Here is a 24,418-nt window from a genome sequence, read left to right as displayed (position 1 = left end):
CCACCCAGCCTTCCAGCTAGGACCACCCCAACACCAACTTTCTCAGGAAACCTGCATGAGCCGGGGACTCAGGAATTGGCAGGAGACAACTAGAGGCCTCGAAGGAGGGAGACAGGAACCACAGCTGGTGTTTCGTGGAGGGAGTCCGAGGCTTCTGCTGATCCCAACAGACCGAGCGCCTCCTGTCCCTCCAGAGAACCCAAGGGAGGAGCTGGTAGGAATTGACCCCTGGAGAAACAGGGCTAACAGCGTGAAGTCAGAGACAGCAGAGGGCAGAGAGCCCCTAGACAGGGAGAGACCTCAGAAGGGGAAGGACACAGAGGCCGAACAGGGCTTCATGGAGAAGAGAGGTTGGGATGGAGAGCTGCAGGCCTGAGGGGGAGAGGAAAGGGAAGCAAAGGGACTTAGGGTGGCCACTCCAACCACAGCTAAGCCCCCAGCTTGGCAGGTGCAGAATTTTGGCCTCTACCTGAGGGTAATCAGTACCTTCTGATGACTCAAACCAAACTGGCAAGAGGCTGAGGGATGAGCCATCTGGCAATTAAGAACCTGGGACACAGTTCCTACTAAGTGCATGGCTGTCATTACTGTCCATTGATTTTAGGGAGTTGCAGGTGTCTACACCCAAGGAAATGATGAGATACTCCAGAAAGCCTGCCCAGAACAAGAGCAGGTCAGAGCACAGGGGCCCTGGAACTCCAGGCATGTCCCCCCTCCTCCTTCCAGGACCCCCACCCAGCCCCTTCCTTCTGTCCTGTCCACACCACTCAGGCCTGGGAATCTGGCAGCCACTCCTTGGCCGGAGGCAGAGCTTGGGGGCACTTCCTCAGGAAATGAGGCCCCATGGAAATCAGGGCACACCACCTAGCGAGTGTTGGCTTTGTGGGCCCCAGAGGCCCTTTTTCTCTGCCACTTAAAACACTTCATAATCAAAAGCACTTTGAATGCTTCCCCAGATGTCAGCTCAGATCTGCTCTTTATTGTCAAGTAGGCAGAAGAATTCTCTATTGTGCCTATTTCGTCCCTTTGGCTCTGTGACATCCCAATTATCCCAGCCTGGTCACTGTGCTGGGGGCTTCGTGCCTGCTCTGAAAGGCAAAGTGACTCATCTGAGGGTCTGGGCACAGGTCACAGACTCAGCACCCACCACCACCACTGACCTGCAAGTGGACCCAGGAAAAACAGACCCCACAGGGGCAGCTTCTCCCCACACCTCCCAGCTGGGGCCTGCCTCGCACCCCCATCCCATGGGCCAGACTCAGCATCCACTTCACAATGAGCTGCCCACCCGGTCAGAGCCAGGTGAAGGTCAAACACTCAAGAAGATCTGGAATGGTGGAGTGTCCTTCGTCGTGGAGGAAGACAATGGCAGGGTCCACACACCTCCTCTTGTCACTGTCGCCCATCATCATCATCATTTAGTAAGTACTATGTACCAGGCACTGTGTGAAGCACTTTACATGAATTAACTCAAGTCTCTTCATCCTCGCAGTTCCTATGGAGTAGGAACTATTATCCCTCTTGCACAGGTAAGAAATGGTGGCACAGAGAGCATAATCACTTGCACAAAGACACACAGCAGGCTAGCGGTGGAACCAGGATTTTAGTCCAGGAAGTCTGACTTCAGAACTCTCCTATCTACCACATCACCATGATCACAATCCTTCACGTGTACACGGCCCTTTACAGTTCATTCCCCAAAGTTCACATCCATGATCCTGTGGGGTAGGTAGAGGGTAACATCCTCTTTACAGAAGACTAAATTGAGACACGAGGACCAGTGGGTGTCAGAGCTGGGATTCTTAACACCAGCCTGTAGATCCCAGATCCAGAGCTCACACCCGGCTTCATTGCACTGAATCCTGAGACAGGTCTTGTCAAGTCCAGCCAAGTCCCCAGTCTTCAAGGAGGCAGCTGACAGACCCAGTGCCCCACCTCATCCTGATCTCTTAATACCTGAGACACCTGGCCCAACTCCGCCCCCACCCCCACCTCAAGTCTTCGATTTTTCACCCAGCACTCTGCAGCCATGGGCTCCTGGAGAGGGTTTTCGCTTGCTTCAGCATTTAGCAAATTAGAGGCAGAGCTGTGAGAGAGGCCTCCCCCTGCCACAGTGACTGAAGAGTTTGCAGGAGGACAGACAGGGCTGGGGGGACAGAGGCTACAAGGGGGTGCCCACTCCAAAGAGCTCCCAACTGAGGATCTCTTTTGCAACATAGCAGAGGCCCCAAATGGAAGTGCAGAAAAGCAGGCAGTGACTTCAGTCAGCGTGGCCCGGATCCAGCAACCTGGGAGGGCAGGGCCCAGCGATCCAGGGCGGCAGCAAAGGCTGCCAGAGCCGGCAGCAGAATTGGACCGCAGTACAGGCTTCTGAATTCCCCTGCCCCTCACTGCCTATGCTAACAGCAGCAGCAGGGACATTGGGGTGACCCAGCCCCCCGAGACCTGCAGGAAAGCATATAGTGAGGAGACAGGGAATGAGGGGAAGTAGTGACAACCAGGATCCCCTCTGGGAAACAACTGGACCCACTGAAGCCCCTCTCCAAGGTACCCATATTTCAAAAGAGTTTCTCTAATAACACCCGAAATATTTTAATAATTCGTTCATTTCCAGTTTTAACTAGTCATAACCTCCAAAGTTCTCGGGCCAGCAGGGTGACCCCAACACACTGGTATCATTTCCGCCCCCAGGGCAAAGCTCAGTGTTTTAGGTGACTTGGGTGGCCTGATGGCAGCTTGTTGAAATATTAAATGCAGTTTGAAAACACTTCCTGGCCAGTCTGTGACTGAATCTGCCTCGTTCAGGGCTATTTCTCCAGGAAACTTGGCACAGTAAAGGGCCTCAGTAAATAATTGTGGAATGAATGAATGAATGAATGAATGAGATCTTCACATTCTCAGGGTCTGAAAACTCCAGAGGCTTTACTCCTGCCGACTGCCGATATGAGCTCTTACATTTAAGGGCACCCCAGTCCTTATCCAGGAATTATAGCAAAATCCATCAGGAGTCTGCGTCATGAACTCCCCTGTGGCCACAGAGAAGCACATGGACACACACACACACACACACACACACACACACACACACAGAGCCAGGTGCACTTGTGCAGCTCGCGTGCGCACACACACACGCCCCAGAAACAGTGCTGAGGGCTGTGAGAGCAATAGTGGCAGAGCTATTGTGCCCAATTAAAATCAGAGTATAAAAGGGAAGAGAATTTATCTGCAAAACCACAAAGCCACGGAGAGGTCACTGAAAAAGCCTCTAAGCTTGTTTACAAAAATATGCAATTATGTATTAACTGTTCTGTGATAATTGCACTGAGTACTGGTTTTTAATCTCCTTACGGTTAACTATTTAGAGTAAGAAAGGAAACTGGACAGGGAGAAAAGACAGCAGGATGCAGAGAACAAGATCATCAACTGCATTCTTATGTCTCCGCCCACTGCTGATGGTGTGATCCAGCCTCAGTTTCCTCCTCTGAGAAACGGGTAAAGGAATGCCCACGGCTCAGAAGATAATGAGGTCATCTAAGCAGCACAGTGCCCGACATGAAGCAGCCCACAAAATTGGTGGTTCAGGTTCTAACAGGAGCAATCAACTTCCCTGCATGAACTGTCTGCCTCTGTGGTGCCTGATTAAGGCCCAGCTTTACGAGGCTCATGAGACCAGGTAACTCTTCTTTGGGCAAACTCTTGCCTCATCTATCCACCCAAGGCCCCCACTGGCCCAGGAAAAGAGTTTCCCAAAAGGTTCCAGGAGGACTCTGAGAAAGAGTCCCTTCAAAATAACAGCTTTAGCTAACTCCAGGTCTGGCAGTGTATCAGTTCTTTAAAAAGAAAAATAAACAACTTTGTCCCTGAGATGAAGTTACTTTATTTTCTTTATTCACATTTCCTGGCTACTCTCCTGGTTCTGCCTGTTTGGGAAACCCTTGGGAATTATAACCAACTCATTAGACCAGGAAGGAGCAAGGAATAAAGACTTTTTGAGTTTCTACTGTTTTCCAGGAATCATGATAGAGCACATTTAAAATCATAGAGTCTAAGTCTCAGTTTACTCATCTCTAAAGTGGGAAGAGTGAAAGTAACTTTCTCACAGAGTAGTTAGGAAGATTAAATGAGATCATGCATGTGAAGCCCTTAACACACAGTGCCTGACACTTAATAACCTCTTGACAAATGTTTGCTGTAATTATTATTCATAATTCTCACGACAACAAAAATAAGATGTCGGTATGAGCTCAGAAAGGTTAAGTAACTTGCCCAAAGACACACAGCTGGTAAGCAGCAAAGCTGGGATTCGAACCCAGGTAGCCAGAGTGCCACCACCCTATGTTGCTTCCACCTGATAAGTACCCAATCACTGGTTTCCCATTACCCTCCAGAGATCTGAGTCCAGACCAGAGGTCTTGGGATTTTTCCATGGTGGATGACCAAGAGCACACGAATACATATACAAGGTGATCAGAACCAGGGGGATTCTAGGGACCATGTTTACAAATGGGGAAATGAGGCCCCAGGAAAAGCAGAGACTTTCCAAAGCCAAGTGGTAAATCTCAGTCTCCTTTCTTTCAAATGCTCTCACCTCCAAACCACATGAAAGAGATCACCGTGGTTCCCTTGTGGTTTGGCAGAGCTTGGGTCACAAGCTGCCACACACTAGCTGAGTGGTCTTGAGTGGCTTACTTATCCTCTCTGTGCCTCTGTTTCTCCATCTGTGGAATGAGGATGAAACAGAATTTACCAGATTCTTGTGAGAAATAACAATCTACATAAAAGTGCCAGCAACATGCTGGGGGCTCCATTAAGTTTAATTGAATCTGGTTTAGGTTTGGGGGGATTACTTTTGTTTTACTTCCTTATCAGGAGACAGAAACCTACTCCTTGCTGGATAACCATCTCAACATGACTGATTTTTGCCTTAAAATAGGTACCTTCCCTTGGGAGAGGGTTCATGAGCATTTGAGAGAGTGGCCTGAAGCTGCGACTTACCCCCTCTTGGCCTGCCTTTTCCAGCCTTCCCTCTTTTTTCCTCTTTCCCATCTTACCACCCCATTTTTCTCACAAGCAAAAGACCTTTTCTCTCCAGGCCCACAGCACGAACCCTGCACTTCCGAAGGAAGCAAGCGCTGAATAGATTTAGCAGTTTCGGATAAATGTCACATTTATTTTGGTGCCAATGGAGTCACTGCATTTTAATGAAGACCCCACCCTACCCCCGCCCCTGACCCAGATGTTGGTGCTGGTGGGAGCACCACACATTCTGCTGCCACCTTGCAAATGAGGTTTCGATAAGCAGAAGCTGGAAGGTGATGCCGGGTTTGGCCTGCCAGCTCTCCCCTGACTGAGGGATGCTGCTTCTGGGGGCTAGCTTTGCCAGCCAGGACTTCTGAAGCCTCTTTGCCAACCTCAGTTTCCTCATCTGAAGCGGTCACATGCCATGGAGATACTGTGTCACATGCCAGCGCTCCCACTGGAGCCTGGGCGCCATGGAGATACTCAGTGCCTGTTTGCTGATTCTAACTAACTCCTAAGATCCAGGCCCAGAGAGCAGGCCAGGCTGTGGGAACTGGTGGCTGCGTGGGATGAGCTGAAGGGGATAGCTGAGCTGGCAATTCCCCCCCAAAGAGTGAGAGCCAGATTGGGCCCCTTGTCACTAAGGTCCCACCCAGGAGGGGACCCTGGCCTGGGAGGGAGGAGGGTTCTGGGAAGGGCAGGGCCAGAAGCACAAACTTTCCTTTCATCTCAGCCTGAAGTGACTGGGGGAAATGACAAAGGACCAACAGACCTGGCTCCCGTCATACCCCCCAACCCTCCCACCCGCCCCTATCGCAGCGGACTTCAAATGCCTCTGGGCTGGAAACCTCCCGAGGTGATGGATTGGCGTTAGGTGACAGCCCCTTGAGAATGGCTCCCACACACACTATAAAATCAAACCCACCCTTTCTCTGCGTTTTGCTGAGCCTAGGTGTTCTCCGGGTTCCTATTGTCTATGGGTTTTATGCTCCGAAAGCTTGTTTTGTCATAACCATGAACCAAAGCCTGCATGCAAACACTGTATGGTTGGAGGAAGAGGGAGGAAGTATGAGAGGACAGGAGACATCGGAGGGACACACTGGGGAATGATGCCTCACGTCTCCATGGGAACCCAGGTGTCCTGGTTGGAGTCACCCAGAAGCAGACCCTGAGACAAGGATTCAACAGCAAGTAGTGCATTTAGAAGGTGATCCAGGAAGCTCCATCCAGGTGATCCGGGAAGGAGAAGCGAGACAAACAGGGGAGGGAAGGCAGCAAGGGTGCACAGTTGACCACGCTGCGGGAACCCTGGGGCCAGTGCAGAACAAGCATTTTTAAGTTATTCCACCTAAGGAACAAGGCAGCCGGGTACTGACACCCCAGCTCCCATCCATCACTGGCTGCGGGTCTCCCCTAGGGCATTAACTCCACAGCACTTCTGACCCTCCCTCAGGCAATCTGTAAAACGGCCTCAAGAGACGGCCAAGACCCGTTACTACGTTCATCTTAGAAGTAAGGTCACTGAGGCTCGGAGAGACAGAGAGCTTGGTCTACTGTAATACAGCTAGGCAGCTGCTTTACAGTGAAAATCATTTCTCTTCTAAGACCTAACTTGAACGGACCTTCTCCCTAAAACTCTCCATTGCTCACCCCACCCCAGCAGAATCACTGTTCCCATAGTATCTTGTCTACACTGTCAGTTAGGACATTTGTTACATTGTGATGACCCTTTACCTGTCTGTTCTGATACACTGAGAGCCATATGGAAAGTGCCCAGCATGTTGCAGGAATTTAGCAAATGCTTGTTCCCTCTCCTCAGATCACCAAAAGCTAGCACTGTGCATGAGACACATACATGCTTTACTGAATTGCACTGAACAACAAAGAAACTCTAGACACAAAATTGTCCTCAGTCTTCCTACCAGAGGAAGAAAGAGTTAGTGTAGATGCCAATGCACGAGGAGGAAAGAGGCAGTCAATCAATGGAGAGAGCGCATTCCAGGTAGAGGGGACCAGTTGTGCAAAGGCAGAAAGGCAGGCATTGAGAGACCCCCAAGTGGAGAGAGGTGAGAGATGAAGCTGGAGAGGTGAGCAGGGGCCAGACCACGCAGATTTCCAGGCTGAGGAATGGCGCTGCCATAAGCACACGCAGAAGGACTTTTCCAAAAGCTTCAATAGGCCCAGAGGAGCCGTTAGGACTCGGGTGGGAGAGGATGCTTCTGGCCAGAACAAAGTTACCAAAGCGCGGAAGAAGAGACATGGTGCTGAAATCCTGAGCAGATGACAAGACCAAAGTCAAAAGCTTCTGTGATCACTGACCACTACGGGGGCCCTGGGGCACACAAACCTCCCAGAGGGCCACATTATAGGAGGAGACGGACGAATTAGAACCATTTCATGGTCATCCAATGCTCCCTAAAGGAATGAAGGACCAAAGAAACAGAATCTCTTAAATGAGAAAATCAGCACTCAGTAGCATCCAGGGGAGGATTGTAAATCACTGAAAATGAGGGCAAAGGGCCCAAAGCAGCTTTGTTCCCAAATTCTATACCTATAAATGGCAAAATCAAATCAGGAGTATAGGAAGAGACCAACTTTTGAAAAAGGAATACATTCACTTTATTTTTCTGACAATTAAGTGATGCATATTCATTCGTAGAAGATTTGGAATATCAAAAAAACACATCAAAGAAAATAAGTCACATGTAATTCCACCAGCAGATTTTCTTCTATTCTTTTTCTAAGCACGATATATAAAACATATCAATTTTCCCTAAAATTAAAATTACGACACAGAAACGGTTTTATTTTCTTTTGTCATTTAACACTATGTCACATTTTATCCATGTCATTATTAATGTATATTAATTTAATAGTTGCACAGTTTCCATTACATGGGCACCATATTTGATTTGTTCAATCCCCTATTGCTGGACATGTATGTTATTTCCAGTTTTTCACTATTATCCATAACCGTGCAGTGAACATTTTTCTACAAATAACTACTCCTTAGGATAAGTTTCTGAAAGCAAGATTACTGGGTCAAAGGGAGTGAGAATTTCTAGGGCTTATGACCATGCTTCAAAATTGCCCTTTCAGAAGACTCCCACCCTCATGAAGCAGACAATCTAGGCCTATGCTGTTCAACATGGTGGCCACTGGCCATATGTGACTACTAACATTTAATTAAAATTAAACCCAATACAAAATGCAGTTCCTCAGTCTCACTAGCCACATCTCAAGCGTTCCATAACCACTTGTGTTAGTGGTGGGCGGCCATATTGCACAGCACAGATACAGGACATTTCCACCATTGCAGCAAGTTCTGTTGGACAGTGCTGCTCTAGACTATAGAGAGGATGAAAGACCCTTCATGAGATTAGTAAGTCAAATAAATGTTAGCGGGTAATACAAGCCAGAGCAAAAGATAAAGCAGAGTAAAGGGGGATAGGGAATTCCAGGGTGGGGAGGGTTTGCCATTTGGATAAGATAGACAGGGAAGGCGTCTCTGATGAAGTGACGTTTTCACTGTGACCCACAGGAGAAAAAGAAAATCATGTACGTAGATCATCTGAGAGAAGATGCGTCCAGGCAAAGGAAACCGGAAGTGCAAAGGCCCTGAGGTAAGAGTGTTCCTGCTGTGTTCAAGAAAGAGCAAGGAGACTAGTATGGCTGGAGTAGAGTAAGGAGGTTAGAAAGCGATAGAAGATGAGATCACAGAGATGACTCTGCAAGATCACGTCGGGCCTTATAAAGTCATCACAAGGACTTTGGCTTTTACTCTGAGTGAGATGGGGAACGTAACAGGGGTTTGAATAGAGGGAAGAAAGTATCTGTCTGGCATGTAAAAAGCACTTTGTCTGCTAACTTGAGGACAGATAGGGCGGTATGGAGGATAAGCGTGCAGAAGTAGGAGGCCAGTGAGGAGAGAGATGCAATAATCTGGAGGAAAGGTGATGGTGGCTGGAGCCCAGGTGATGGAGGTAGTGAAAAGTGGTTGCAGAGGCACACAGCTTGAAGCTGGAGCCCACAGGATTTGCAGGTACAGTTGCAAACTATTCTAAATGCTACAAAGAAAAAGCACAGGGATTTTGTGTGTCACGGGTAGATCTGGAGAGGCAGCCTCTCCAAAAAAGTGAACTTGGAACCAAAATTGGAGATCTGAGTAGGAGTTCATTTGGGGAAGATTTCACAAATTCCTTGTCCGGTCATCTGCAACCTCCCGACAACAAGATGAGGGAAGGGAAGTGAGTGGGGGCTGTTTCCTCCTGGGGAAAGGAGAAACTTTGTGGCAAAGAGCTGGAAACAGCCCAAAGAGCCATGTTTGGTTAAGTATGTATCTTCAACCCAAACAGCTTGACTGTTATGGGCCTGTTTGTCATAGATCAGTTAGTGGGGAGATTGCTTCGGCTGAAATGGAGATTTAGACGATGCCACAGCGGATAGTGGGGCCCAAACACTGCCAGGAAGTCATCAGGACTCACTGACTGCAGCGCCAGCTGACGTGCGAACATTTGGAGTTACTACTCACGGCTGGTCTCTGCAATTGGATCGCTGCATAACCTTAATACGATCAGTCTTGCTGGATGTGAATTGTGCAGCTGTAACCACAAAATAAGGTGGCATTTCTGTTTTCTTGTTGAACGCGAACATTAGATATGCGCAAGTCATAATTTTATAACGGTTGCTTTTGGCAAGAAAGAGCTTTGTCAGTTAGAAGATGCAGTTGAGAAAAAAACGTGTGTGTGTGCATGCGTGTGTGTGTGTGTGTGTGTGTACAAGTGCTTCAAGAGACAGTCATCATGTCAGGCTTTGCCTTGGGAAATATTGCTTTGCGGGTTTCGCTTCTCCTTTTTCCTTTGTACACATCAATTTTGAGGCCAGGAAGTTGGGAAATTCAGAGCCCCTCTGGAGCCCTCCTGGGACAACACAGCTTTGCTCTGACATATTGAGAGTCCTAGGGAATCAGCTAGATATTCATCAGCAATTGCACATCACACCCCGTTCATCAAGCCTCATTGTTTGGTGGGGACGTGAGCTACGTACGACTTAGGCTCTTCCGATTGGAGACTCTTGCAGAAATCGCAGCCCACCCTCCAAGGCCCGTCTCGAGGAACGACAGGGACACAGCCCTCAAATGCCCTCTCCACCTCACTGGCTCGGTGTGCCCTAAAGGAGCTGCAACAAATGGGGAGACCAATGCTGAGGATATGGTCCAATTAATAGAAACAGAGCCACTTTAAAATGGAGCGGGAGCTACCATCCCAGAGAACTGCCTTGCACGTCTTATGTCTCAAACCTCTGGAAGGTTAAAACAGGGCAAAATAGCCTTCGGACTGGGCCTAGGGCAACACTGTGCCCCAAAGAGCTGTTTGCAAAGACAACAAGAAAGCAGATATTATGACTACTGGATTGATGACTACCGACTGAAGATTAAAAACATTGTTTAGAATTGGCGTCACTATGCTATGTTACCTGCACCAATAGAAATGCCTTCCTTCTATTGATGTAATTGTTCCCCTTCCCTTTCCCATAAATACCCACTGCCTTTGTCTCCTAATCAGTACACTGTTTGGGCTTCTGCCTAAATAACTATTATCATTGATCTTAAGCAATGCTTGTTACCTCTCACTTTGAAAGGTCTTTTTATTTTTAAGTTAACATATTTAAACTAAAGCAGTTTGACAGGACGTCAGGAAATGAAACCTGGTGGCCAATTAAGTCGATGCCTGAGATTTTGTGTGTGTATGTGTGTGTGTGTGTGTGTGTGTGTGTGTGTGTGAAGGGGGGTTGGGGGGGAGAGAGGGAGACAGAGAGAGAGAGAGAGAGAGAGGCTGAGACTGAACACCATCTGACCTGTGATTTCATGGCTGAAACTACCGACAAAGCCAGGTGTCACAGGCTGAGTTCCCGGGAGGCAGACAGAGTTGGACATGAGTGTTCAGGAGGTTTCTTAGGAAGTGCTCTTGGCACCAATGTCCATGGGGAACAGAAGGTAACAAGAGTGGGCAGAGAGAGCAATGGGATGCAATGCACCTTATTTTGGGGCCTCAGCTGCCCCCAGGGGAGTTCTGATGCTAGGACAACCCTTCAGAGCTATTCGGAGTGGGGTAAAGAAGCTGTGCCTTTATACCCTGCACTGACCAGTCACTGGCGGTGGGCTGCCCGGGGAAGGGGTATGACCTTAAACGATGTGGCTCCTTCAGCCAAGGTAATTCCTGAAGAGGGCCGACAGCTGAGAACGGTCAGCAGACCACTTCCCCAGCAGTGGGGGAATCGGTCCTTCCATCCTGAACCGAATGGCAGAGCATTGCCAACACCAACCAAGTGAAGCATTTAAGAGTAATGAGAACGAAAACTGGGTGGAAGCCACAGACTGTCCTGAGGTGAGAAAGAATCAGCTGTGGGCCACGAGGCAGGTGTGAAAGATGGGTGGACCAATGAGCTGCTGGTTTTCAAGACAGAAGCAGGCTCAGCTTGGGTCGCTCAATTTCAAGCCCCAGTCCCCCCAAAACAACCATCTGTCTTGGATCTTTGCCAAATGGTCAAAACCTGGGTGACAGCAAAAGTCTAGAAGGCAGGCGCCTGAGCAGGAGGAACCCTACAAAACGAGTGTGCTCTCCTGATGGCTCATACTGTGTTTCCCCGAAAATAAGACCTAGCTGGTCCATCAGCTCTAATGTGTCTTTTGTAGCAAAACTTAATATAAGACCTGGCCTTATTTTACTATAAGACCCAGTCTTATATAATACAATATAATATAGTATAGTATAGTATAGTATAGTATAGTATAATATAATATAATATAATATAATATAATATAATATAATATAATATAATATAATATAATATAATATAAAGTGGGGACAAAGCCAGGAGTGCAGTTTCCAGGCTCTCGGCCTCACATAGAAAGGTGCTGGCTCAGGTAGTAAATGGCCATCAACTGTGATTGGATGGCCATCAGCTGTGGCTATTTGGTCATCAGCTGTAACCAGTGAGCCATGGGCCACTAATATAATTGCCGTGGCTACGCTAGCAGAAAATGGGGGCTAGCAAGAAGATGGTGGCTGAGCCTGCAAGCGGTGCAGTGAGGGTTGCGAACAGTGTGGCTCCTGCTTCCTGTTTCTCCAACCCAGCCACCAGCGAGAATATAGTGCTATGACTCCCCTACCTATGTCTCCGTGGGTGTTCCTTTTTGGCCTCACCATGTCCTGTGTTCTTATGTGGGGAGCGGGAGCTGAGACCCTGCAGGCCGCCCCGCACAACAAATGGTGCAGCGAGCAGGGTCTCCCGCACGACAATATAACATAATACCGGGTCTCATATTAATTTTTGCTCCAAAAGACGCATTAGAGCTGATTATCTGACTAGGTCTTATTTTCGGGGAAACACGGTATTCGCACCCAGTGTGTGCAGAGCTCCATGCTAAACCCTGTAAGTGTAATGTCGTCCAGGCAGGCTGAGGAGCTAGAAACCTCAATGAGGGCCACTTCAGTCAGAGGCATGGATGAGCACGCCCATAATCAGGGAGCCTGCAAGCTCCCCTGCAGCCCACACCTCTCTCCTGAGTTCCAGACCCACAGGTTCATTTCCCCGATGGACACCTCTGCTTGGACGTCCACAGGACACGCAAACCCACATATTCCAATGGCCTCATCTTCCACCCCCCAACCTGGGTGTCCTGTTCCATGTTTCAGTAAATGGCACAGCACTCACCCACTCAGACAGGGCAGGACACAGACTCCTGGCTCCCCGTCGCACCCCCACGTCCAACAGATGCTGTGGGTTCTACCTCCTTCCTAAGTCTAGAGTCCATCCACCTCTCTCCATGCCCATTACTTCACCTTACTTTAAGCCCCCTCCTCCCCTTATCTCCAGGAGGCAATTCTCCTAGTTAAGTCTTCATGCTTCCAGACTTTCTTGCCCCCTCCAATACCTTCTTTGTACATACAGGGGATCTTTCTAAAACGTGAATCTGATCATAATTCTTCTACTTTAAACCCTTCTACATAACCCCTCCCTTGTCACCAGGATAAAGTCTGCATGCCTCCCCACAGACAATACTTCCTGGTCTCTCATGGCTTCTATATTTCTCTGAAGCCTCAGCTCTAGATTCTCTCTCTCTTTCTCACCTCCCCCTCCCACCTCTCCCCCTACACATGCATTTACACTCTACACTTGTGCTGTCCAATGCAGGAGCCATTAGCCACAGGTAGCTATTGGGCACTTCGGCATGTCCCTAATCCAAAGTGAGATGTGCGATATGTGTAAAATATACACCAGATTTTGAACACTTAGCATGAAAAAGGAGAAACATAAAATATCTCACTGATAAGTTTGTATTGATTACATGTTCAGATGATAATGTTTTGGTTAATTAACATTAATACTTGGTTAATTAATTAGCTTCACCTGTTTCTTTCCACGTTTTAAATGTGGCTACTAGAAAATTTTAAATTCCTCATGCGATCTGCATTCTGTTTCATTCGACAGAGTTGCTCTGGCCCCTTGAGATGTAAAGACACCCTCCCATCGCCCCAACGCCCAGGAGTTTTCTTAGCTCAGGGAACACGCCCTATCTCGAATTTCAACCGACCTAAGTAAAGAAAATGATCATTTCAGAGTTTAGCCTCTGTTTTCAAGAGGTAGTTAAGAGGCAGCCAGGAGTGGGGCCTTCGTTTTTCAGGTATTGGTAATGAGCCGACTACACACAGAAGAACCAAGAGTTCTGCGGCGTTCTGCAAAAAAAATGCCAAGGACTGTCCCCACTGTGAGCTGGGAGGCTGTGCAAAGTGTGCCACGATAAGGAAAAATCTAGCCAGTGCTGTCTCTGAGAACTGCTTGTTCAGGTAGATGAGTTGCAGGTGGGTATGGGTGCAGATTGCATTAGGGGGACGGGGAGCAACCCTCCCAGATCGGAGGGATGGGGATGCCTGAACTTGGGGAGTAGCAGATCCAGGGCTGCAGCGAGGATTAAAGCGAATGGCTCTTCCTTCAAGAGAGAAGGAAGAACAGAAGGGAGCAAGGCTCAGAAACCCCTTCTGAGTTCCTTTCATTGTTGGCATTCCTCCCAGGACCTTCTGAACAGTCATACCTTACAGAGTTTTGAATATTTTCTCCTGCACTGTCATTTCCATCAGGTCCCATCGACTCTGCAATAATGTCTGTCACACTCTAATAGCCTCCCGTGGTGGGAATGGGGAGGTGGAGGCAGGAAAGGGAAGTATGGTCTACCTGTCACGATCATCTGAGGAGCAGCCTCCCACACTGATGGGGCCAGACCTCCGAGGACTCAGGGAGATGCGCAGGTGGCACTGGGAGCAGCTGGGGGGGGCACTGGGCAGGGAGCTGCAAACTGATGGGGGGTTCAGGGGCAGCCGCGAGAAAAACCCCTTCTCTCCATCCGCCCCGGAGGAAGATGATCCTGGAAGGGACTTGCTCTTACCCCATCCTGCTTCCCCTTCTTCCTGAGCTGTGCTTCTCTCCCAGCCACCTCACTTGTTTTCAGGACTGAGTTCAGGCACCATCTCCTCCAGGAAGTCTTCACAGATGCCCTCAGTCTGGGCGAGGTGTCCTTCCTCAATCTTCCTGTAACACCCATTGCTGACTCCACTGCCGCTGTCTGTTTTGCTTGACTCAATTCCTCAACAGTTGGCACCTTGAGGGCAGGAAGCTGATATGATGTGTCTTTGTCATCCCAGAGCCCGGCTCAGGCTCTAACACACAATAAGTGCTCGGTGAACATTTGCTGAATAAATGAGTAGAACTGGACAGATCTTGGATCCAAGAGGAATGGCCTACACTCATCCACTCTTCAAACCCCATTTGACGATCAACTCACTTCTGGCTCCAAGAAACTTCTGATTTGCAGCTTGACCATCTTCAGTTTCAAGAAATCACCCTCGTTCTCTCTGAAGCTCTAGGGCAGGAGAGGATGACGGGCGTATGTGTGAAGGCCCTCTGATGAGAGAGTTTTTCCTAATTCTCCCATCATTTAAACAAACGGGGACCCTGATTGATAGAGGAGCCATTTTTACAAAGACTAGGAAAAATGGCTTTTAATATCAGTTTTTAAGAAAGAAAGTATGGCCCCTATAAACTGTTAAACTTCACTTTATTGACCATAAATCTGTATTTTGCTCAATGCAAAAGTTTTTCATCTTGTACAGAAAAGTGCTGAAACAGCGACAACTGCCGAAAACAAGAAGTTTTCTCTTACGGACAATTTATATGAAAAAGTTATTGAATTTCTGGTTATGGAGACCAGGCCAGGCATCTTGCAGCTCCCCCGCCCCCACCCCCCAGGGCCAGGCCAGCAGGTGCCAGATGCGACCCATTGCTGATCAAAGTCAAGAGAAAATTAACCAATTGTAAGTCTATTAAGTTGTGGGCACCAGGGATTTCAAAGCCGGGACCAAAGATGTGTTTCTCTCTGAGGACATTAAAGCGATGCTCTCTTTGCTGAAAGCGCAGCTAGCCTTTCTGCCAAAGAAAGGGAGGAAAGAGCTGGCTGTGGGGAGCGTCAACTGGCGACTCGGTACTTTTGCAATGCCTGTCGCCTGTCATCCTTGGAATGATGACAGGAGGCAGGCTTGATCAGCCACATTTTACAAACAAGCAACAGGAAAATTAGAGAGGTGAAGTAACTTATTCAAAGCTCCACGGCGTGAAAGATGCGAATTAATTTCTGGGCGCCTCAGTTTCCCCATCGGTAAAATGCATCTGAAAGTGCTAGCCCAGGACGGGCACAGAGTTGGTGCTCAGGAAAGGTTCGCTTCCTTCCTGAAGCCAGGGATATGAAGCGAAGTCTGGCTGACTCTAAGAGCCATACTTTCCTCCCCTGCAGAAATTGTCATCGAATATATGGTGATGGAAGGAGAACTGACTCTGGGTGATGAACACACAATGGGATTTATAGATGATGTAATACAGAATTGTACACCTGAAATCTATGTGATTTTACTAACAATTGTCACCTCAATAAATTTAATTAAAAAAATAAAAAATAATAAATTGTCTCCTTATCTGTCTCCCTGAAACCAGTTTCCTTAAGAAAATTGGTAAGTGGACCTCCTGTGTATACAGGGGGCAAAGAAATAATGCTCTGCACAAATTAAGTCAACACCATAAAAAGTAAGCCTTTTGACAAGATGCTGACAGGATCCTTCAAAATACCTCCTCTCACTGCTTCCAGTGCCGGGAATTTTACCATTAGAGCTACACATTCCTGAATTAAGTCATTATCCCATGTCAGAATGAAAACACTCCTGGTTGAGTTAACATATGTTTTTTTATCCATAATATCAGAACTGGAAAGGGTCCCCATTATTATCTAGTCCAAGAAGAGCATACATCTAATGAACTAAGTCCTACTGAATGGCTGTCCCTGCCTGGAGGGCTGTGTTGAGAAAGATTCTGAATCTAGGGTCAGGGGCCAAGAGTGTAGGATTCTGTTAGTAAGGTCTGCTTTAGGCAGGAAAGCAACTTTAGGCAGGAAAGCAATTTGAAAGCTTCTTCAGTGGTCTCCTAAAATTCAATCTCCCCTTTCCCCTTACCCTTCAAATTACCTCATTAATAAAGCTGCCAAAGTGATCTTTCTAACACAGAGATATGATCACATTAATCCCCCAATTCAATACCCTTTAATATTCCAGTCGCACAAAACGCAAAACCCTTTGTGAGCCACTCCTGCTTCTCTCTCTAGCTTCACCTCCTATCACTTTCTTCACATGTTAAACCCCAGCAGTACTGAACTACTTTTATTTCACCAAAACACTCCATGTTTTCTCATATCACCACACATTTTCACTCCAAATTACATAGAACACTTCTCTCAACCTGCCCAAATGGCAAACTCCTATTCATCCCTCAAAACCTAACTCATGAATGAATCCTGTGAAACCTTCCTTGACTCTCCTAGTAGCCTTAAGTGCTCTTTCTCCCATGCTCCCCCTGCACCTTTTACATTCCTCCATTAAGCCCCCATTGCACTGCTGTGAGCCTCTGAAAAGCAGGAACACAATATCTGATTTTCCTCTGTACCCTGAGCATACCGCTTAGATCCTAGCACAATGGCAGACAATAAATATTTAAGTGTGTGAATGAATGAGTGAATGAATGCTTTTCTTTCTCCCGTGCATACGTTTGTTTATCACACTCTGAAACCAGATTGGCCGTTAAAATATACATCTTTCTGCTGCCAATCACTTATTGAGGGACTGCTAGATGCAAGGAGTAGTGGAAGCAAACACAGTCTCCGCCCTCGTGGAGCTTGTAGTCTGGGGGGAAAGGTAGCTACTATAAGACAGACAGACAAAAACATATGTGATTATAAGTTGAGAAAGACGTGGTGAGGAGGAACACAGCGTTGTGATGGCAGGAACTTAGCTGAAGTATTGGAGAAGATAACAGGATCAGACCTGCAGGATGAGAAAGGGCCAGATGTGAAAACTACAGGAAAACAATGGGAAGCACTCAAAATCCTAGGCACACAGAAAAGATGTGCCAAGTTGTCATGGCAGTGAAGAGCTCAGTGTGTCTGGCTCTGAAAAGTAACCACAGAGGCGAGAATGGAACGCAGGAAGAGAAGAGGAACTTGGGATAAGGCTGGGGAGAGAAGCAGAGGCCCAATCATGCAGAGCCTTGTCAATGGAAGAAGTTTGCATTTGGGGCTGAGGGCGACGGGGAGCCATAGGAGGGATGTGAGCAACAGAGTGACAAGATCGGATTTACTTTCGAAAGAGGTGATTCTGGCTTCTGCGTAGTGAACGGCTCATTGGGAAACCACTGCAGTCATCAAGGCAAGAGATGAAGTTGGCTTTGCCATGGACGGTGGAAAGCACTTGATGGATCTGGACCACATTTTGGAGGGAAAGGCAACAGGACGTGATATAAGCTCCATACCCATCTGGCTCCCATCCAAACTGGCTCATCACAAAAGCCCTAAACACAAGCCTTCCTCATATGACACTACTCTTCAGTTGCTCCTCTGGTCTTCTGACTTCAGTTGAGAAACTTTGCTCCATTCCAGGAATAGGGAAGTGGGCTGGAAGCCTCCAACACGGGGAGGAAAGTCACCTGTTGGCTGGAATCCCTGCCCAACGTGAGCCTCTTGAATCACCAAGGCAGAGCTGGCACAATGACAGAGCAAGTCCAAACAGCAACTGTCGTATCCAAAGTAGAAAATGTCCCCCTTTCTAATCATGCTTTGCTAAGAGTTGAACTCAAATGCTAAACATGGTGGTCTTGGGAAGCGTGGGTTTTAAATTCTTTAAGAGGATGCAGAAAAAATTTTACAGGGCAAAAGAAATTGACCACATTTGGGTAGGTCGGCTCCTTTTTTGAGGTGTTAGGGAGAAAACAAGACGAAGAAATATCTTTAGGTCTAGTTTTTAAGTTGGATGTGAGTCCATAGGTATTTGTTTTATCACTATGTTTTATAACTTGGATGTAACATACACGTATGCAGAGGGTGCCAAAAAATGTATACACAATTTAAGAGTCTATTGAAGCCAACCAGCCAAGATCACGAGGAAAAGATGAGTTAAGACGCTGTAACTACCATAAAGGAGATGGCGATGGCGGGTGCTCATTTCTAGGAGAAAGGAAAGTAGGAAAGCAGAGGATCATGACTTTGGGATAAAGTCCTTCAGGGAAAATAGAAACCCACACTTCTGAACGAGATCAGGAATTATAAAAATCTGACCAGAAGGCACAGTGCATTGTGGAAAGAAGCTGGCTAAAGAGATAAGAGAGAGCAACGAAAATGTAAGGGTGCTCTGTCATTAGCCCAGGAATACCAATGCGTGGTAAACCTACTGTCACTTCTTTCTCCCGCACCCATGACAGACAGCACTAATCAACTACAGCTCTCAGATCATGGAGCCCAGAGGTGGCCTTCAACCATCTCCACACAGCATCAGCGGGAGCCTCTACTAATCAACCATGGTTGGCTCCTAAGTTGAAACCAATTTTCCTTGCCAGTTTTAGACAACTTATATGCCATTGTTGAGGCAGTTTTGATGGTATGCTGGTGGGAAAAGAAATGCAAATATAAATCTCTAGGTAATGAAGCCTATATATGTAGATTCTCCAATACTTAATAAGCAGACATAACATTTACACATGTGTACTTAAATATTTACTTGTACATATATAATACTTTTATAACTAAAAGCTTGTTGGGATCACGTGAGATAAAGGTGGGAGAATCCTGAAAAACAACGCTCTGTACTTTAGACGACACCACCATCAGCCCTCTGTCATCTGTCTCTCTGGTTTTCTGCTAAGATTCACAATATCTGGGATCTTTCTGGACTTCTGGTGAAATTTGGTGTCTTCTCCACATCTAGTCCCACACACAGCTGTATAGTGTGACCAGTTATTCTAGTGTGCCTGGGATGAGGAGTCCTGGGAGGGGGACTTTCGGTGCTAAAACTGCGGACGCCCCAAGCAAACTGGGACAAGCTGGTCACTGCAGGTGCAGGGACGGAGCAAACCCTGCCATCCTCACCTCCCCGGGCTGAAAGCCAGAGAAAATTTGGATCCCAGAGGACATTTTCTTTAACACTGTCTGGACTCCACTCACATTGTGGGGAGCCAGACCCCCAGGCACCTTCCCTTCCTACAGGATCCCAGGTGGGAGGGAGATTGAGATTCACACCACTGCCCACCTCTGCTGCTGCCTCGGCCCTAGCCTCCCTGCCCATCCATGCTCCCCTGCTCCTTTCAAGTACGGAGCGTGTTCTCCCCCAACCATATACCCAGCTCTTCTAGCCTCCCCAGATCAGCCGGGTTCTCCCATTTCTACAGCATTCTCTCCCGTCATTCTATTTCCCTCCTCCTCCACAACACTTTTGTACCAAAGCAGAGATGTCTCAGTCCATTCGGGCGGCTTTAAGAAAATACCATGGACTGTGTGGCTTAAAAACAACAAAAATTTATTTCTTAGAGGTCTGGATGCTGGAAGTCCAAGATCAAGGTGACAACACTGTTGCATTCTCTAGTGAGAGCCCTCTTCCTAGTTCATAGGCTGCCCCTTCTCGCTGTGTCGTCTCTGGTGAAAGGGGCTAGGGAGCTGCCTGGAGCCTCTTCTATGGAATAAAATCCACAGTCTTGACCATTCCCTCCAAGGCTCCTTCCCATTTCCACAACACCCAATCCCTGTCTCCTCTCTCTCCCTCTCTCTCTCTTTCTCTCTGCACCCAGTTTTACAAACATACACACACTCCAGTTACATCTAAGCGCAAAGACTGTGGCCCCCAGGTCCTGGCACCGAGAAGGTACTTGGTGACGTTGGATGCATGAGAGAATGAGTGAACAAATAAATGAATTGCAACAGAGTGATGTGAGTAACACTTCTCCTCCAGGGGGTGACTTAAGGCTGAGAGACCCCCCATCTGTATCTCTGGCCTTCCCTAGACTCCCAGAGTCCCCTCCACCCAGCCAGCAGATGAAGAGAGAGAGCGAGGAGAGGGACATGGGCGTTTGCAGGGCAGCACAACACTGTCATGAATGAGACGACAGCCCACCTGACTGCAGGGAAAGCTGTGAGCCTAGGAGAACATGGAAATGGGATGGCAGAGGCACTCCGCAGGCTCTGGTAAGGCCCTAGGGTTTCCTGTCAACACCGGACTCTCCAAAGTTCATCAAAAGCTTCTTCGATACGTCACCCGAGTGGACTGTTTTTCTTGTCTCCCCTGCCCACTCCTTTCCAGGGCTCCAGCCCATTTTCTCTGCCTCTTGACCCTTCCCCATGCAAATCTGGTCGCCTCTTTAGAATCAAGGTGGGAGGACAGGGAGGGGGCAGCAGCCTCGTTGACCTTGAGGGCAGGGGCATGACCTATGCTCCTTCTGGCCCTTTGCTCCCAACGCAGCCAAGCCAGAGGATGGGCACACGGGGAGGTTGTCTGCAGCTTCCCTCACACCGAGGTCCAGGTGTGTCTAGACCCTGTCACCAGACTGGCTGTGTCAGTGGAGATTCGGGTTTTACCTCCACAAAAACACCCATTTTCTCCAAGGCGGCCTGGGAGGTTGGCTGGCGCCCTCTCTGCGCGCCCTGACAGCCCAGCTGGTAGGGAAGTGGAGGGACTGAAATTTCACTTTCTCAGAAACAGCAGATTCAGCAACTGTGGCTGCTCCAGGAGACACAGATCTGCACCGGCTTGATTTCTCTCGGCCTTTATCGCCATACAAAGAGCAGGAGCTATTACACCCTGTCCGGCAGCCAAGGACTCACCTCGTCTGCCGCTGGTGAAATGATACCCCAGCCTCCGGAGTCGCCAGACGCCTCCTTCGCCTCACGCTCACATTGCTGGGCTCCTCACTGCCCTGCCCCAGGGAAGCTGTTCCCAGCCGGGACAGACCCTTTCCCAGAGAGCCAAGTCCCTTCCAGAAACCCAGCTAGGTTTGGACCCCACAGGGAAGGCTATGACAGGGGATAACGTGTCTGGAGACTGAAACCCCACCTCCATGTTTGCCTGAGCTTTAAGAAAGGGGAAGCTTTTCCTCTGGCTCCTTCCTCTCATCTCCAGAGCCCCCAGGGAGTTTGAGCAGCTGCTGAGAAGGAGGCAACTGAACAGGGTGAAAGAGAATTGCTGCCTTGGGGAGGGAGGTCCTGTCTCCAAACTTGGAATCCTTGAGCCAATGTTAAAAATGCAGGGCTCCCGCAGGAGCTGACCCAGAACCTCCCAGAAGTTCCCCTCCGAGGCCCAGTTGGGACTCTGGGCTGGATGAAAGGGGGTGGGGAATCAGGAAGATGGGCGGGGAGGAGGTGCTGCTGAATACCATCTGTCCACAGCGGGCCTCCTGCCCCCAGGACTTTACCTCAAGCTGGGGCCGGGCTCTGGTGCCTACCAGAGGCATGTGTCGTGTCCAGCTCACCTTTGCCCCCACCCCCCACCCCCACTCAGGTCATTCACCCTTCCCCTGGGTCCTCACCAATGTCCCCGCACAGCCTGAGGAAGGACCCTCAGCTCCCCTTGGTCTGAGACATCTTCCTTTTTATACCCCCAGGTGACGATCCACAGGATCTGCCAGCGAAACCCAGTTGCCAAGTCCTCCGGGAAGTCCTGGAGGTTTCTTCTTCCTTCATTCCTTTGACAAACCCCCCCTGAACACTCCCAAACACAGCCCCATGCCCAGCTCTGGAAGTAAAAACAGACCGGCATCCCCTCTCTGCCCTCCACACGCTCTTCCACTCACAGAGAAAGGAGATGAGCATAAAAATAATGGCAACGACAAGGTAGTGGTCAACATTTTTTGAGCCCCTACTATGAGCCAGACCCTGTTAAACAGGCACTACAAGATAAAAAGAATCCCAGCCCCTGGAAGAGAAAAACAAACGGCAGCACACAATTTCTCACGCTGCTGCAACTTCCTCCCAAGAAACTCCCCATAGCAACGACCCCCTGCTCCAAACTTTGCAGGGGTTCACCTGGCGGATGAATTGAGGACATATTTTCTGATGGATGGGAGTTCGTAGTAGGTGTTGTTGGCACATGATCCATGTCTTTAAACATAGAAGATTTCTTCCTGCAAGAACTTGACATGCTCTCCCAGAGAATCTTCTCAGGCTCCAGGAGCTGACTGAGGTCTCCGGGCCCCCGGCAGGCAGGGCAGCAGTGATGGAGGGGACTCGGTGGCTAAATGCCCCAGCGTCCCCCCTCCCTGTGGCGGTGGGGGCCACTTGGAGGTGTGTTCCACAAGCTCTTCTGGAAGGGTCGTGCCCCAGTTACCCAAAGCAGCAACTGGCTTGTTAACACACCCTGTATTGGCTTCCTGCCCTTCCCTAGCTCACTCACAACTCACAGCCAGTGCTTCTTCCCACAGTGACTCCTTGCACGGGAACCCTTCTGTCAAGAGCTGCTTTGGGACGAGCCCAGGCTAACACATCATTCAAAGCCATGCCCATGGCCTGTTCCCCTCACAAGTCCCTGCTTGGACCACTCCCCACCCCCCGGAGCCCGCTGCCCTACTTGGCCACATCCTCCTCCTCAAACACACCCAGGGCACTGCTCCCACCTGGGCCCATGGCAGGGACTCAACCTGGAACCTCCATCTCACCCGGTCCCCGTGCCACACCCAAATGCTGCTCAGAGGAACTCTTTATTTCCACCAAGGCAAATTCGAGTTCTGTTTCTTCCACAAAGCCATTCCAGCCACTCCTGAAAAATGCTGAGAAATACATAATGTCTTTACTTCTGAAATCCTTTCTCAAGGAAGAGAAAAAGATGGATTCAGGAGAAGGTTAGAAGCGGCAAGAGCCAGCAAGGACTAAGTTTCAGAGAGCTAGGTGTGGTACGGGGGTGGGCGTGGGGGGAAAGGAAGAAGGAAAAATAAGAAAGAGGAAGAGGAGGGAGTGGAGAGGGAAAGAGAGGGAGAGGGAAAGAGAGGGAGCAGGGGAGGGGAGGGGAGAAGTCAGGGACCACTCTCAGCCTAAAATGATCGGCCGTCAGTGAAAAAATGAATGATTCTTCCTTTTTTTATTTGTAAATTTTACCTCATGTGAAACAAACCTTTCTTTGCTATTTTTCTCAGGCTTCCATAAAGGTCCATGTTAGTTGTGGATATTGACAACACCACGACCACAAAAACGGGGTCAGCTTTTTGCTCCGCCGAACCTTAAAATGGAAATTCAAGTCTCTGTTTTAACCCAGAAACAGAGGCCCCCATTTGGGTCCTTTCCAAAGCATCTAATGACTTAACTATCCCGATGGCAGAAGAGGAGACACCCTGGGCCCATGCCCACGCTTCTCAGGCCAGCACTGGCGACGCCCCTGCCCACCCAGCCCCATGGTCCCAGCCCTCGGCCACCTCGGCCCCACGCTGACAAGCCACCCTAATGGATTGACTGCAGCCTTTGCTGGAGGGGCTAAATATAAAACTTTACTGCGCTCCTCTTGTCAAAGTTAAAAGCTTTTCATGTCTGTGTTAATGTTTTTTTTCTGTCTGCTGGCTCCAGTGACAGATGCGGCCTCTTGTGCTGAGTAACTGGAGAGTGAATGGCTGGCAGGGGCTGCGGAGGTAGGAGTAATTTATCTCAGAGAGTTTTAGCAGGATGACATGGCTGGAACAAGAGGGGGGCGAGGCTGTCACCTGATTACTAATTCCAAGATTTCTCCTGCGAGAGAAAGGAGGAGTGAGCGAAGATGAAGGGAACAAAAAGCAAATCAATAAACAGGTTAGCGTCTGCGTCATTATTAACTCTCTGTCAGCACCCCATTGAAGCGATCGCTCGAGGCGGCCTCGGATTTAATGGTCAGTGCAATAGATTTACTGTAAATGTTATCAGAGGCAGGGGCGGGGGCAGGGGGCGCGAGGAGGCCTTCATTGACAAATCATTGGATTGCGCCTGGATTCATGAAGCCATTTCTGAACGCGCATAAATAACTCAGAGCTT

At 48.7% G+C, this 24,418-nt stretch overlaps 1 long non-coding RNA gene across 2 annotated transcripts in view; it reads left to right on the top strand.

The window, feature by feature from the left end:
- The window catches only part of LOC109456658 (uncharacterized), a 70,254-nt gene extending 46,107 nt beyond the window's left edge, over positions 1–24,147 (top strand). The window contains exons 3-5 of one of the 2 annotated variants that reach the window (XR_012491477.1): positions 8,561–8,642; positions 20,440–20,620; positions 23,557–24,147. This is a non-coding gene — a long non-coding RNA (uncharacterized LOC109456658). Of the gene's footprint in view, positions 1–8,560; positions 8,643–20,439; positions 20,621–22,032; positions 23,300–23,556 lie in introns of those variants that run through there. The other variant, XR_012491478.1, reaches the window with a different exon arrangement.
- Positions 24,148–24,418: the final 271 nt, after the last annotated feature.

Source organism: Rhinolophus sinicus, linkage group LG13 (genome assembly GCF_036562045.2).
Source record: "Rhinolophus sinicus isolate RSC01 linkage group LG13, ASM3656204v1, whole genome shotgun sequence".
In the NCBI taxonomy this organism is placed as follows: domain Eukaryota; kingdom Metazoa; phylum Chordata; class Mammalia; order Chiroptera; family Rhinolophidae; genus Rhinolophus; species Rhinolophus sinicus.
Note: the sequence above shows the minus strand (reverse complement) of the source record. Positions and strands in the feature narration are given on the sequence as shown.